Genomic DNA, 16,799 nt, shown 5'->3' with positions numbered 1-16,799 from the left:
GACATGTGTTCCTGCTGACCCTCAAAAATCTCTGAAACCAGAAAGAACCTAAATACACATTCCAAGAAATAATGGCAACATACATCTATACCCCTAAGAAATACTCAGTTTTCCATTAATTTCCATTCTACGGGGCATCTGCTTTCTCCATCTCAAATCTGGTGTCAAAGCAGTGAAGGAGGTATTGAAGAGAAGTGTGTTACAAAAACGCACATTCAATCAATCAATCCTGCATTCTTTAAAATCAAATCTGATTAGCTTAAAAGAGTGAATTGAACCAAAATAACTACCACGCTCATGTTTCCTTTCTTCTTGAGATATAATGTACAACTAAGGATCCTGGTATCCTCAGTGACTCTCTCCTTACCTAGTTTCCATGTCCACATTATAGGGACCATCTATTAACAACATCTTAATTTGTCTCAATCAGGCCCCCAGGTCTCAGTTGGCTGATTCCAGTTGAGAAATTGCATTTCTCCCAATGAGGGCCAGTTGGTGCCTTTTCCCAATATGTCCTCCTCTCCATTAACTTTATAATACTGAGGCTCAGGCACTGCTAGTTGATAGGAGAATAAGAAAAGTAGTAAATGATATGAAGCACCATTCATATTTGGGGGATTAGTAAACAGCCTTTGGATGAGGTTTTATTTTATTGATTTAGGAAAAAATGTATGTAACAATAAAAAAAGACAATGGATGCCAGGAACTTAAGAGAAAGAAAGGGGAGAAAATGGAGGGGGAAATGATGTAATTAGTAATTTTAAGATATTAAAAATCATTAAGAATTCTCTGGAGAAATGGACATAATTACTCTTTGTTCCTCTTCTTGTTGCAGTTCCCTGACCACAGAGACCCTTCACATCCATAATTACTTCTCCAATGCAAGTGACTGCTGGTCAGTGTGGGTATCTGTAGATGTAATTCTAAATGGTCTTATTAAATAAGAAACACATAGCCAAATAAAGAGTTAAAAGCCCAGAGACTGAGCAGTAACTAAGTGCTAAGACCACCTTAGCTTACCACTCGCTGCTGTCCTTCCCCTGAGAGAAAAACCCTCTTCCTGTGTCCTGCTTTTTTATTGCCTTTCTGTTCTGCCTTCTCATTGGCTGTAAACACAACCACATGACTTCCTCGACACTGCCTGTCTATACAGACCTCCAGGAATCTATGGTTAGTACTGAGATTAAAGGTGATGCCTGGTTTTCTATGTTCTTACTTGTTTTTGTTGTTGTTTGTGGTTATTTTTCAATTAGAAATCCAGCTTATTCTTTCATCATGATTAATAAAAATCTTAACCTGTGATGGTATTGTGTTCCCCAAAATATTGTGTACCTTAATAAACTTATCTGGGGTCAGAGAACAGAAAAGCCACTAGGTGGGCAGTGATAGCACACACCTTTAATCCTAGCATTTCAGAGGTAGAAATCTCTCTGGATCTCTGTGAGTTCAAGGCCACACTGGAAACAGCCAAGCATGGTGACACGCCTTTAATCCCAGAAAGCCAGCCTTTAATCCCATAAATCTCTGTGTGTTCAGGGATACAGCCAGCATTGGAGACATATGCCTTTAAGACCTAGAGGGCTGTACATACAGACAGTGACGAGGCAGTCACGTGTTTGGGTTTACAACCAATGAGAAGGCAGAACAAAATACTATGAAAAGACAAACACACAGGAAATAGCTCTCTTTCAGGAAGCTAGGACCACCGCAGGAGGAAGGGTGAGATTTTAGCTCTGAGCTCTGATCTTTTGGCTTTCTCTTTTACATTGGTTCTGTGTTTCTTATTTAATAAGACAGTTGGTTACATCTACATTAACCTCTAAAAAAAAAAAGTTCAGATCACCCCTTGGCTGTGTCTTTGAACACACAGTGATTCTGCCTGCCATGTGATTGGATTAAGGGCGTGTGCCACCACCGGACTTCTGCTAAATGGCTTGCTCTTAGCTCTGATCTCCAGGCAACTTTATTAACACACAAATAAAATCATATTTCAGCACAAATAAAATATCACCATAGGTATCAGATTAATTCAGGAATGAAATACATCAAAATCTGATATAAAAATCAGTTAATTAATGAATTAAGTCTAATTTAATTTCTACTATTTCCCAGATGTCCTCCATTCTTTTTCAACTGCATCCATTCATGTTGCCAATACATCCCTATAACTCACACAGAAGTCACATCGTCACATAACTCATGCTAGCATCTCAGTGCCATTTCCTCTACAGCAGGAACTATACTCAAAAGCGTGGAGACAGGAAGATGAAGTTTCCTTGGTCCTTTTTAAAGCCATGGTGCATGTGATCTGAGACCTTGTAAGACAGAACTGCAGTGAAGTTCAATCAATTACTTTGTTTTGAATGATATCAGGTAATAGCATTGAACTTAAGTTTGCAAGTTTATCCTTCTTCCTTGCTCTAAAAAACAGTGATATATTTATTTTTGTCTAGGATAGTTCATTATACACAAATATAATGCAAATAAATGTTTAATGGATTGCTGATTCAATTGATACACAAAGTAGATATTGGTTAGTTGTATCTTTTAGTTCTAGTTTTCCTATTCCTCTCTTGTCCCTGTCCCTGAGGCTAGACTTACATCTCAATTTTCCCCATTATTTGTCTCTTGGCTATCTTCCTTTGCATCCCAGTTCCTTTATATATCTGAGATTCCACCCTGAATCTTGTCTATTAACTATGAACTGAAAGACAACAAAGTATTAGCAAGTACTTTTGTAGAGGGATGAATTATGTCTCTGTTCCCATGCTTTGGGCAAGGGTCTTGCTCTACTTCGAATACTTCCCCAAAAAGATGCAATCCCACTAGACTTCAAAGATAGAAATCACTACCAGGTAGGTAATATTTCCTGCATCTTAATTAAAACATACTAAGTTTGGACATGGTTGAAGGCAATAAGCCTTGGACCATTTATGTTTGTCTGTCTGTTCAATACCTCCTTTCTCTCCTGTGTTATAGAAGGTGTACAGTAGGATGGTCCTTCTGTATATTCTGTATCTCATTTTAAAGGTGAGATTGCTATCATATCACAGTATCTTCTTGACAGTGCTTACTTAATGCACAGTAGTATGTCCACGTGGTCCTAGGAAGATGGACGGTGTTTAGAAATGGATAAATACAGACATAAGGTTGTTCCAGAAAAAGGGATGATCAAAGACATAGAGACAACCTACTCAAGTTCTTTGGGAAATAGAAATTAGTCCTTTTTGGAGTGTAAGATTCATCTCAGAAGTTAAAATAAGTGATGAAGGGAAATGAAAATAGGTGACTATGCATAAAACGTATCTTCATATATAGGGAAATCATGTATATTAATACAAAGTGCTGTCGAGATGAAATAGTGACATCTCAATGTGTTAACATATTTTATAATTATAATATAGCAAAAATATTCTAATAATTGCTATTTAATATGGTTCAAATTTAGAAATGAGTAGCTACTTGGTCTCAAGGACTTGGGGTGATCACTGGGTAAAAGGTGGTTTCTGCTCTAAAAATAAGAAATGTACTAAAATATTCAAAATATTGCAAAGCAAAATAAATGAGTTAGGCAAAACCTTTCCTGCATGCAGTTCAACTGCTGATATGTTAAAAGGGTAGTATGGGGAGTGGGAAGATGGATAAGTTGATAGAGTGTTTATTGTGCAAGTGTGAGGACCATAGCTCAACACCCAAAATCCACATTGAAAAATGTAAGTTACACACACGTAATCTCAGCACTGGGAAGCAGAGAAAGACAACACCCTGGAGCCTGCTGATATTAGCCTGTTTGGTAAGTTCCAGACCAGTAAGACACATGGCACCTGACAGGTGGCATCCAAGGTCATCCTCCAGCACACGCGTCCTCCAGCACACATGTATATACTTCTATCATTCTGCAAGGGCTGCTCTAACCTTTTTAAATAAACTCGGTACAGGCTTTTGGGGGATAAGGGCACAAGAATTTGGTAGTGAATGTATGCTTCCAAATTTTTACACAAATGTTCAGCAACTGTAATTCTCTGTACAATTTTCATAACCTTTTTATTACTGATTACTCCTTTGCAGGAGATGATACCTATCCCAAATGTTGACACAAAAAAATACAGAAAATAACCTAAATATGAGTTTCTAATCTAGTGTATAAGACCAATAGAAGCCCAACAAATGACATGTTTCCTTGCTCTCTTAGGATGATTAATTCTTTCATTTGTCTATGTCCACTTTAGGAAAGTAATTAAATCTACCTTTTTTCAGAAAGATCTCACTATATATGCCTGGCTAGCCTAAAGCTCACTATGTAGACAAAACTGAGTTCAAACTCACAGAGATCCACTTGCCTCTGTCTCCTTAATGCTGAGATTTTTAGGTGCATACCGCCATGCCTGGATACTTTTATTATTAGATAAAAGACTAAGGAATGTAGTTATGATTGTGGTAATATTTCAAACAACTTTTCCAACACCAAGAATAATATTGACAACTACATCACCATGGGGCAAAACAAATGGATGCTTCATCATTAATATTAAACTGATAAACAAGAGGAATGGAAAAATACATGGCATTATAAAAAGAGCGGTGGGAAGCAAACTGCAAATAAAGAGTACAGGCAAATCATTTAAGTTTTATTTATTTTATTTTATCCAGAGTCCTTTCTTTGCTCTTACATATTTTTCATCCTCAATTCTCTCCATAGCTAACACATTCCTGTTTCTGGCATATATTGAAAATGGGTCCATGTCACACTAAGGTACCATGGGTGAAATCCATGTCTCAGCCTCCTGGAAGGATAAATCAATTCTAAACAATAAGTAAATCCATTAAGGTGGTATTAACATGGCAGTATAAGAGGGAATATGGAGTGTAGCACAGCTTTCCTGAGGAAGGAGTGTTTCACAGGGACTGTGATTGCCAACCTGCACCTGGAAGACTGAGTCCATGCTAGACAGCAAGGCAAGGATATTTGAGTTACATCCTGTAACTGTTGTTTCTCCTACAGCCAGCGAACCACCAGGCCATCAGTGCTTATCCAGACACTCACAAGCACTCATATACTCGAGCATTTAACTGCCCCTTTCAGTCTCCTACTTCCAAGGAACTTCAATTATTGATAGGAATACAGACAGCCTGCTAATCAGAGACATGATTTGTATCGATTATTGAAACTTCAGAAATGTTCAACTGCAAAATTTCCTTTGCAAAATGGTAAGAAACAGGTTCTTGCCACTCCAGAGGCACCAGAAATCTTTGGATTTTACAGCAGACCTACTGAGCTGAGATTAAATAAGACAGTTGCTCTCAGACTGGAGAGTCTCTCAGAATCTGCAGGGAGGCTTAATAAAACCTCAGAGGCATACTCATTTCGTCTTTTTCTGCCCTCATTTCTGGAGCCACAGGGACCCACTAAATCAGAATCTCTGGTGACAGAGATTGAATTTAAGAACCAAGGAATAAAATCTACCACTGGAGTTAATAGCCTTCTTGTTAAAAAATTTACACCCGTGTACATTCTCATTTACAATTTGTCAGAACAAAGTTTTGCTATTATTAGACATGCCCTTAGAGAACAATGAGTTTTGATATTTACCAAGGGAAACAATTTTTCTTAATGTTACCAAATTAATAATATTCTAACCCTCAAAGCTACAGGTTGTTAATTTAATGAGATATTTTCAAAGTTTAAGTATACCTAATTATAACTATTCTATGCCCACAGTTTCTAAGATAAATGTCTCTTCTAAGCATTAAAAAGTAACTTCCAAAATGGTTAAAAAGAGTTATTTTTAGGCCAAAATTGTTTATTTTTCTCTATGCTTATTATTACAATTAGCTACATCAAAGGGCAATAGCTAATTTAAAAGAGCATGCAAAAACAGGTCAAAATAATTTTGTGGTACAAATGACTGTTTTTTTAAGGAGTAAATTAGAAGAAATCTCATCATTAAAATTAGGTATCCAGATGGAGAGGTAACATGAGATGAGCTGTTAGTTATTATCTCTGCTGTATGATTCAATTACTTTATTGGATGTTTTCATTGTTTTTATCCTGACACTTTAGGACAATAACTGCCAGGGTCTGGGTAGCAATTTTAGTTATCTAGATCCAAAATGGAATCTGTTAGGCAGCAGTTTGGGTTGGTGCAGTGTTTCGTGTTTTATTTTTTCCTTTTGCGTTTGTTCTCGTAAAATACATCACCATGGGTACATTGTTTTTCAATGCTGTATAAAATTTTACCACAATCCTGGCAATGTCAAGTCACTCACAGCCATTTATTGCCTGGTAGTGTCTGTGGTTCTGGAGTCAGGCTCAGCTTAACTCAGCTTTCCAAGAGAGTGCTCTCAAGGCAATCACTGGAAGTACTTGCTTGAAAAACTTGGCTGGGGAAGAATTAAAGTCACATCTGTTCTGGTTGTTGTGAGAATTCATATTCTTCCTAGATTTTTTTAAGGAAAAATATTTAATTAAAATGTGATTCCACCAATTCCTCTTCCTCTCTTTTCTCCAGCTGCTCCCATGCCCCACCCATTCCCTCTCAAATTGATGGTCTGTTTTTTGTCACTATTGTTAAATACACATGTGTAAATATATACATACATCCTGCTGAGTCCGTTTAATGTGTGTATATGATTTCAATATAAGAGAACTCTTGCACCTAAGGCTCAGGGAACATCTTGGAAAAAGAATGGAAAGACTGTAAGAGCCAAAAGACCATGAAGTTTGCTATGAGATTGTGTTTCCTAGAAATGATAGGGAAGTTACACTCATGATACCTTAACAATATGGCTGCGAATATGTCAGAACATGGTCAAAGGAATGATGCATGGTGAACAATGCCTTGGAGAACTGTGAGAGAAATTCAAGGGAAAAAGACAGAGGGCCTTTTTATCTCAAATGCATTTTATTCCCTGGATTGTTGATAGATGTGAATTCATGCCTCCTGTGACAAACCTTTACATTCAATTCATAAGACATGCTTATTCTTGTTGGATGTAAGATCATAGCTGTAGACCCCAATCTGGTCAGTGTACACTGAATGTGGATGTGACCTTCTGCCTTACTTTTGTGCTTTCCCAGTTATAATTTACAGTACATGCCAGGCATTGTGTTTAAATTGCTCTGTCCTGAGAGAGTTCTGCTCTGTTAATATTTAGTATGTGCTTATTGGCATTTATTTAATGTTTTTTTTTCTGAACTCAAACAGCCTTTCTTACATTATTTTTGTTTGTTTGTTTGTTTGTTTCATTTGTGTAAAAAAATGCACTGAAACTGAGGGAAGGTGGTCTACAGACTGTAGTCCTCCTCATTCTTTCAGGTCCTTAGATGCCAGGTCCAGCAGACAAGAACTGCACAGGTTGGTTGCAAAGTCAACCCCCAAACAAGACTGAACAATGACAATATCAATATATGCGCTGACATTCAAGGGAGAGATTTCACATGCTTCCACCCATAGACAAAGTACTAAAGGCAACTAATAACTGCTGAGAAAGGGAGAATTTGCCTCTTCCAGGGAAGCGTCCCTAATTGGTTACCTAATACAGAGAACTCATTTTCTGAAGCTGAATAACCCGAGCCTCAGTTCTTCCTAGCTGTCAGTTGAAAGCCACTCTTTGTGAAGTTAGTACAAAAGGTCACTGCTATCTCCTCCTCTCTGTAGACAACTTGGGTCATGGCCTTTTGTGTCTTCAAGGCCAGCAGAATTTCTACTACAGCCCACTGAGACAATCTAATATAATCTAACACAAACATGGCTTCAGGTCTCATTGTGCCGCACAGCCAATGTCTCCACACAACTCTTCCCCTATTCAAAGGGGGGGGGGGGGCGGGGTTCTATGCTCACATGACTCATTAAAGGTTTCCTCAAGGTATGTCTACCAAAATCAGAAACTTTATTATCCATTTATTAATTTATCCTTTAGTGCCTTCTCTCTGTACTATAGTATATATCACTTGAGATTTAAAAAATACATAAAAATTTAGTGGACCATCATTTCTTGTGAACAGAATCCAGCACCAGAAATTATTCAAATAATTTTTGCAAGTTACCTATGAGTTAGCGGAGGCTGAAGGAACAGCTTAGTTATTAAGAGCATTTGCTGTCTTTGCAGAGGACTGGTTTCCAATACGCACATGGTGACTCAAAAACCTCTATAACTCCAGTTCCAGGGAACCAAATACCCTCTTTGGACTTTTACAGTTCCCATTAGATTTTTCTGATTATCAATTGTCTAGACTTTCTAATAATCACAAACAAATATTTTCACTGATTAGGGTAATGAAACTCACGAAAGGAGTAAGTAATTCACAGATATAAGTACAGCATACATTTATTTCCCACCATATATATAGGCCAATGTAAATTTGCAAGACAGCTTGGCTCTACAGAGATACTCACAGACCCAGGGTCTTTCTGACTTCTGACTGTGTCATGATACCCTAATCTACTTGACCCAAACCAGGGACATGCCTGTTTTCCGTAAAATAGGGGGAAAGGGAATAACAAAGAGCAATGCAAGGATAACTGCTAGATTTCCGTTAATTTAAGTAGCCACAAAGTCACTCTAAGAGACAAAGAAGCAATGAAACATGGTCAGTAACTGTACAGACATAAGAGAAGGATAAGGGCAAAAATGCACTAGGGGATACAACAAGAATCCTGCGGGAATGATAAAGATTATCAGAGTTCCAGAACGATAGAAGAAAATCAACTTCAGGTGATTGTGCCCTCTCATGTACTGGATCATTACACTGTATCGGCAATCTCAGCTATTGCCTCCCAGCTGGGGTATAAGTGTAAATCCCCCTGGAAACATACACATTTGATCACTTACAAATCAGAATTATTATGAGTTTCTCATATAAGCCTTCCAAGATCTCTGTGATGAATAATCAGAGGATGTTGTGTATCACCACTGCTCTTAGGCATCAGTATGCGGTCCCTAACATTAGCTGCATGAAGTCACTCGGTAAGTATTTCCCTTCCTGGACAAATATGAGACTATTTCTCTCTGCAAAATAATGTTAGTACTCTTCTTTTTTAATATAACTGTATAAAATTCTCTTTTTGAATATTCATGGCTTTTAATTTTCAAATTCTTAATTTCCCAAATTGTGCCTAATTGTGATTTACCAACGTATTATGCTCTTGTTTTTACAAGTCTCATTTGGCTTGTTATAGGCAGTATAAGCAAAATCCTATCTCTAGATGCAAAATGTTGTTTTGAACAAATTATGTCCTTTATAACACAAGTTTCTAGAAGAACTAAGCAAGAAGAGTTTGTTTTTCTCCCTGACACAGCAAATTTGTGTCTCCTTCAATTTGAGTATTTCCAACTTCTTGAATCATCCTCACATGTCCTAGATAATTACTGTAATTGTGATAGACTGTTTTCTCATGCAGCAGTTGTGTGTTCTACACAGCCCTGTGACTATCAAAAGAGAGATTTCAAACATAAAGCCGTGAAGGCACTAAGTTTAGGATTATAGATAAGTCTCAAAGAAATGAGTCAATATGAAAAAGGAGGATGACAAAAAGGACTCTGAAAACCTTTCAGTGACATCTGTGTGTATATACATATAATAAACTGTATCCAGCTGTGCTAAGCAGGTTTAAATTTGGTAAGTTTAATGGTCTAGTCTTATAGATGAATCTGTGAAGGAAGGAGTTTGGGGCCATGTACAAATGAAACTAAAGTTCAAACAGGTTAAAAAGTTTGCCATGAGTGCTCAGAAGAGGCAGAGCTGGGATTCTCATCCTAATCAAACCTGTTTCTTCAAAAGCATTTGAATTTAGCACATCATTCATAGGTTCTTTCAGCAATTATAATAATCAGCTTTTCAGCTACACTACATAGTGAACTATTGCTAAATACTAATATGCAACTTATCACTATTACAGTGGAAATATATTTTATTAGGATATTATTAAGTGGATGATTATGTGAAGAAGACACACTTCTCATTCACTCCTTTCCATGCTGTCACATTACATACTTCTATGATATCCTATCTTCCTCACCTTAAATTACATCCCCTTTTTCAGAGGGGTTGTGTAGCCATAAGTTTCTCCAGTCCTATCTGGCCCCTGCTGGAGTCAGCCGCTTATAAAATAATTACACAGAGGCTTATATTAATTACCAGTTCTATGGCCTATTGGCTCAGGCTTCTTCCTAGCTACCTCTTACAACTTCACTCAGCCAATTTCTATTAATCTATGCATTGCCACGTGGCTTCGTGCCTTACCGGTACTTTCACATCTTGCTTCTCCTGGCGGCAGCGTCTGCCCCACTCTCCTTTCTTCTTCTCTCTCTCCAGTTGGAATGTACCACCTAACCTTATCCTGCCCTGCCATCGGGGTGGGGCTCAAGACAATGTTTCTCTGTGTAATAATAGCCCTGGTCATCCTGAAATTCCTGGAACAGCCCTCCAACTCATAGAGATCTGCTTGCCTCTGCCTCCCAAGTACTGGGGTTAAAAGTGTGTGCCACCACAGTCTGGCTAAACTATACCCCTATTAAGACTCAGATGAAGCACAGCCTCCAGGAGCCCTAAGGATTTCAGCGTGCTACCCAACCACACATACTATAAATTTCAAAATTTGACCTCTACCACAAAAGATTTCATTGTTTGTTTTCCCATTTTGACAAAAGGTTTGTATCTGACAAGGATTATAATCTACTTATATACTAAATTTTATAGCACCTGATGAAAAACTATGCAACAAATGCTCAACAAATACATTAGTTCACTTACTAGTTAAGTTTTAGATGTACTGATTTTATTTTATGCATGAATGTTTATGCCCCCTTGTATGTATGTGTGCCACATGCATGCTTGATGCCTGCAAAGGTCAGAAGGGGTCATCAAGTCCTCTGAAACTGTAGTTACAGATTGTTGTAATCCACCAAGTGGGTTCTTGGAATAGAACCTAGACCCTCTGCAAGAACAACAAGTGCTCTTAACCACTGGGACATCTCTCCTGGTCTTTATTAACCAATTTAGTCATGTCAAATGAGACTGGAAATAATATGCTCAGTTATCCAATATTTGATTGAATATATATCATTTGCCATGTAATGCATCCACTTAATGTCCGAATTGCTTACTTCTCCACCAAATAAACTTACTAATATCCTGCAGTTCATTCGTACAGTTTTAAAAGTAAAGGCTCTAATTTCAACTCTTCAAGGTACAAGAGTGGGCTAAACACAATCATAATTCTGACATGGATTCCTTTAGTATTAATTTTTAAAGAAGGCTCTAAAAGTCCTCACAGTAAAAAGTTCCAGGAGCATTTGAATAAAAACTGAGTTCCCTCTGGTTTCTAGAAGGCTCATCATAAATGCTGAGCAGAAGATAACCCTGAAAATAGCACCACTCAATCTACTTCGTTTATAATGCCAGGCATTTGAAAATGGAATATTTTTATGTGCTGAACCAATTTGATTTCTATGTATGATTTGCCATTCATATTTTTTTCATTTTCCACTCAAGTTTGATTTTAATAGTGATGATACATAATGGCAAACATGTGAATGAAAGTGATTTGGAATTTCAGTCATTGTTATTCTAGACAGAAACAATGTGCAACTATGAAATTTTGTTATTAAAATTTACCCTGTGATAATATTAGGGAGAGATGAAACTGGCTTTCTTGATTATACTTATTAAAGTAGCTAGGGTAGGTGTTGACAACTTTCTGTGATTGTCTTTTCCCAGAAAAGAGATTTCCAGACTGCAAATGCATTGGGACATTTCCATTTTGTGTGTGTGGCTTTGTATCCTCTAGCACAATCCTATACACAGGGAGTACCTAATATGCATGTTCTCCATAAGTATTTAATATGCAAGTCCTTGCATGTCATACACTGCAAACTAATGCTAATTTCATGAATGATCAAGAAACAGATGTCCTCTACCATAATACTTGGGAGCAAATGCTACAAACAAATCGATCACACCTCACCTGAAATTTTAAGCCCCACTAAAAAGTTTGTAGTTTAAGGGGGGACTGTAACTTTCTCTATCATGCTATCCTCACATGTAGAGCATCTGAATACCAATGAGACCCTAGATCGAGGCTTCTAGAGGAAGGAGACAAATCACTCTGGGGCTCAGAATCATTACAATAAGTAGCATTGTGTAAATTGGGTTGCATGCATATTATATAACCATTAATGTCACTAAGTTTTTCACACACATCATTTCATTAAGACCTGTAAAACAGAAGTTTCCTGTCCATAGTGTAATTGGAGAGCTCATGTTTAGAACCTCAGAGCTGTAGCCTACACCTTTTACACAGCACTCTCCTCCTCACTGTCTGCTGTTTTAAATATCTTTATTCAAAATAAGTTCTTTCTATGGCATGCTGCTTCAACACTCATTCTATAATGTATGTCATAAACTATATTTCAAACTACAGTGTCTAACTTTCCAGAAGTTGCCACTATATCTGGCTATATGGTTCAGGTCACTTGCTAATAACTCAACCTTTTGAGTTGCCTCCACTTGCTGCTTTCCTTAGTGATTATCTCTTTTTTTTCTTGATCTTTAGATACTACCATGGGTTTTAAGCCTAGAGGTTTAGATCACCATGTTCTCCAAGCTCTAATGTCCTTTGAAACCCTTTGTCCCTTCATATATAAAGAGCCTTCTTGCCACATCCTCAGGATTGAGCTGTGTGTTCTAACCTAATCTAAACTCTCATCCCTGTGTTAGTCTCTCCCAATGGACATCTGTGGCATCCCTCAGCTTCTGCTGTCTCCTCTCCCAGGACCCAGCCACAGTGATCTGTTTCTCCATCCACCCAGCTCCCACTGTCATAGACAAAGAATCATGGACCTGAGTATGGTGTGGCTTCTCTCCCCACTAAGAAATCACTTTTTGAAAATATTTGTCTCTGAATCCCAAATGGATGAACTTTTAAACTCAGTATTCCCAAAGCATAGGTATTCTTTTAAAATACAGTGAGTGTGTATCTCAGATTGTAATATAAATAATTTTTTCAGCATCCTTTGGTGTTCCTCACACAGACCAGGTTTAATGAACCAAGCCAGCAGGATTAAGCCATTCTTAAATACAAATGAGTAGTGTTGAGATGTGAAGTTCTATACTTCTCCTTTTCCAATTCATTGTTTTCTTCCCTCATTATCTGTACTGTTCATAAATAAGTGACTACAGACACTGCTGGCTTTGGCATCCTAGTTGTGGTTTGTGCTACAGCTTACATAGATTTTCCTTTCTCCATTTCACTCAAAACAAGCAAACAGAAAAGTGACCCTCTGGCTTTTACTCAATCAGCATGACTCTGAGAAGCAAATTCACATTACACTGGCAATTACTTATAACAGCTTCACACTTTCTCCTTCTTGACAACAGCCATATATCTGTAATGAGGACACTTAGAAAGCAAAGGCTATGCCAACGAATGTATTTCTTGCTCTGTATTTTCAGGAAATGTGATGAAAGACAAATTAGAGCCAGGGAAATTTTCCTTATACCCAAGAACATGAAACAGCCCTGTTGTTTGCGCTTGGAGTTGTATTTCCAAATTTCATATGATGATATACCTTGTTTTGTGAAGAGAGAGAACATTTCTTGAGCACTGTGTGCCTCTTCACTGTGAGCTCTGTGGTCCCATTCAGTTCCTAATAGCAGGCTATGATGGATGGTGATACTCCTGTCCCTTAATTTACAGAAAAAGAAACTGGACTTTAGGCCAGCAGGTAGATGCTAATATTCTCTCAAGTAAGTAATAAACCCAAAATTGGACCCCAGGTGTGCCCACCTCCTAACCATAGTCTTCATTTATGCTGTTTAATTTAGCTTGACCCATGGATGGAAACAGCTAAAATGGTAGCAGTTGTTTGGGCAATGTCATGTCTAAAACTACCAAGAGTGTGACCTATCATTCACCTTCTAGTAACAAACAATCTGTAAATAGAAAGCTTATTTCATTTATATGTCCAGTGTATCTAAAAGCACAAGGCTTGCTATTGGCTGTGATGGGCAGTGATGGTCGCAAACATCCCCCAGATCCCAGACCCAGAGCCTGAGTAAGAGTTAGCTTACATGGTTCAGGATATGGTTTATTGATGAAATCATTAATCAGGTGAATCATTTTTTACTAATTCTTTGAGAATTTTGTACAAGTTTTGATCATGTTCATGCTCCCTCCACTGACTCTTCAATGGGATTTGATCTGGTTTGGGCTTAAATAGGTCTCTTGCACACTGTCACAGATACTGTGAGTTCATACGAATTACATGAATCTTAAAAGTAAAAACACTTTCCAGTCTCTGGTCAGTGGGAGATATATGTTTAAAAAAAAAAGAGGATTAAAGAAAGTACAGAATGGTAGGAGCAGGTGACCTCTGTTTCCTGGAAAAGCAAGACAGTAGCTTCCCCTCAGAAGTCCCCAAAAAAGAAAACAGCCTTGTCAACAAGGTGATTTTTGGCTCAATGTGATCTGAATCTTATTTCTCTTTCTTTTTCTTCCTTGACTAGTTCATACATGTATTTTGATTACGTTTTCCCTCCATTACCTTCTCTTATCTTTCTCCCACCCTCTACGAACTCCTTCTTCTCTACAAGGCTCCCTCTTACATTCTTGACTTTTTTTTTTACTTTAATGACCCACTGAGTCCAATTTAGGGTTGCTCACATAAGCATGAGTGTAGAGTTATTGACTAGAACATGAGCAACATATCAGTGCTACATCGCTGAAGAAAAAATGGCTTCCTGTCTCCCAGAAGCCATTAACTGCCTATAGGTCCTCCCAAGCTCCTCCCTAATACATGATGGAATACTGACAGGCTCAATCTAGTGTAATTCTTGTGTACAGATCACCACAGTAGCTGGGAGTTCATATCTGTAACCAGAAGGGAAAGAAAATAGTTTTAAAAAAATTGTGGGATGTGGGTAAGGAAGAAATCACAAGGTGAGTGTGACATTCTGGCGTACTTATAGATCAGTTTTGTTTTCTGCTTGAGGGCAACTGATTATACATAGTATTTATTTTTTAATTTTATTTATTATTTGTGTACACAAGTGCATGTCCATACATGTCACAGCGTGTGTGTGAAGGGCAGATCACAGCATTCACAAGTCCTGATCCACCACCCGCCTTCTTCAAATATTTTATGTATATGGGTGTTTTGTCTGCATGTACATCTGCACACCAGAAGAGAGCATCAGAACCAGTTGTGAGCCACCATGTGGGTGCTGGGAATTGAACTCAAGACCTCTGAAAGAGCAGTCAGTGCTCTTAACTTCTGAGCCATCTCTCCAGCCCCCACCCACCTGCTTGAGACAGCATCTCTCTTCTTACTTCTGTTATGGTACATACCCCAGGCTAGCTGGCCCACAAGCTTCAGGCCAACTCTCCTTTCATGGCCTCCCATCTCACTGAAGAAGTACTGGACTTTCTGATGCACAATACTACATCTGGCCTTTCAAATGGATCCCAGGGATAGAACAGGATGCCAGGTTTGCATACATGCGAACCCTTTATCTAGTGAGTCATCTCCCTGGTCCATAGGATGATGTTTATTAATGCTGTTCACCAAAAATTTCTGGTTCTCTATCAGAGGGCATGATAAGATCTGTTTATTTCTTGTCCTGTAATCCCTGGTAAAGGTGATGCATTTCACCTATAGGAAAAGCTATAAAATGGTGCAGAGAGCTGGAGACATAGTTCAATTGGCAGAGTCCTGGCCTAGTGTGCATTAGAGCCTAGATTTGATTCCCAGCACAACAAAAACCAGCTATGGTGGCATGTATTTGTAATTGTAGCCCTTGTGAGGTGGAAGCAGAGGATAGTCATAAATGCAAGGTCATCCTTGGCTACACAGAGTGGGAGACCAGCCTGAGTCAAAGGAAATATGGATATGTCCATATAATAGAATTTACGTTTTTCTTTCCACCTCTATTGGCAAACAGCAAACTCCCAAACAGTGTCTGCTGCATTGTCCTCAGTCACAGAATGACAACCCATGAACCAGGGTCTGGAGCAAACCTATGTTCCTCATGTCTTGAAAATCAGAAACACATATGGGTGACTGAAAGCCAATAACATCCTCGGAGTGTTTGCTACAGCAGCATAACTTACACTAACTTCACTTAAAGAAAAATACATCTTATTTGTCTTTGTCTTTAACAGTCTATAGAGAAATATAATCATTTGAATACTTAGTCTATATTTGAGTTACCTCAATGTCACACCAAATGAAGTTAATGCTACATTTTCCTATTGATTATAATAAACAAAAGTCTGCACCCAAATATTATCTCCCAAAGGTAGATGTTTTATATATATTGTATTAGTAACCCAATTGAATATAACTTCCATATAAATGATAATTTTAGGGGAAAATTGTATGGGCTTCTATGTGATTTGAAAAATGAAGGTTTTTCTTTCTTTTCTTAAATCATGGAACCAGTGTATTGCTACCTCCTTCAGGAATCCCAGGATATTTTTTTATTTGAATAATTAAGTGGAATGAGCTCCAGAGATTGGCTCAGTGGTTAAGAACTCTTGTTACACTTGCAGAGGATCTGGGTTCAGTTCCTAGCACCCACATGGCAGCACAGCCATCTCTAAAGGCAGTTCCAGGGGATCTACTACCCTCGCCTGGCCTCCACAGGCACCACACATGGTACACTTATACACAAAAATTAAAATAATAAATCTTTTGATTAAAAAAGAAGGAAGAGTTTTGCTGTTTACAAGCAAGCACTGAGTTAGTCACATGGGATCGTCTTTCTTTCCAGACAAATTAAGAATAGAGCCATACAAAGT

Source organism: Peromyscus maniculatus, chromosome 9 (genome assembly GCF_049852395.1).
Source record: "Peromyscus maniculatus bairdii isolate BWxNUB_F1_BW_parent chromosome 9, HU_Pman_BW_mat_3.1, whole genome shotgun sequence".
Classification (NCBI taxonomy): Eukaryota; Metazoa; Chordata; class Mammalia; order Rodentia; family Cricetidae; genus Peromyscus; species Peromyscus maniculatus.
This window is presented reverse-complemented; position numbering follows the sequence as displayed.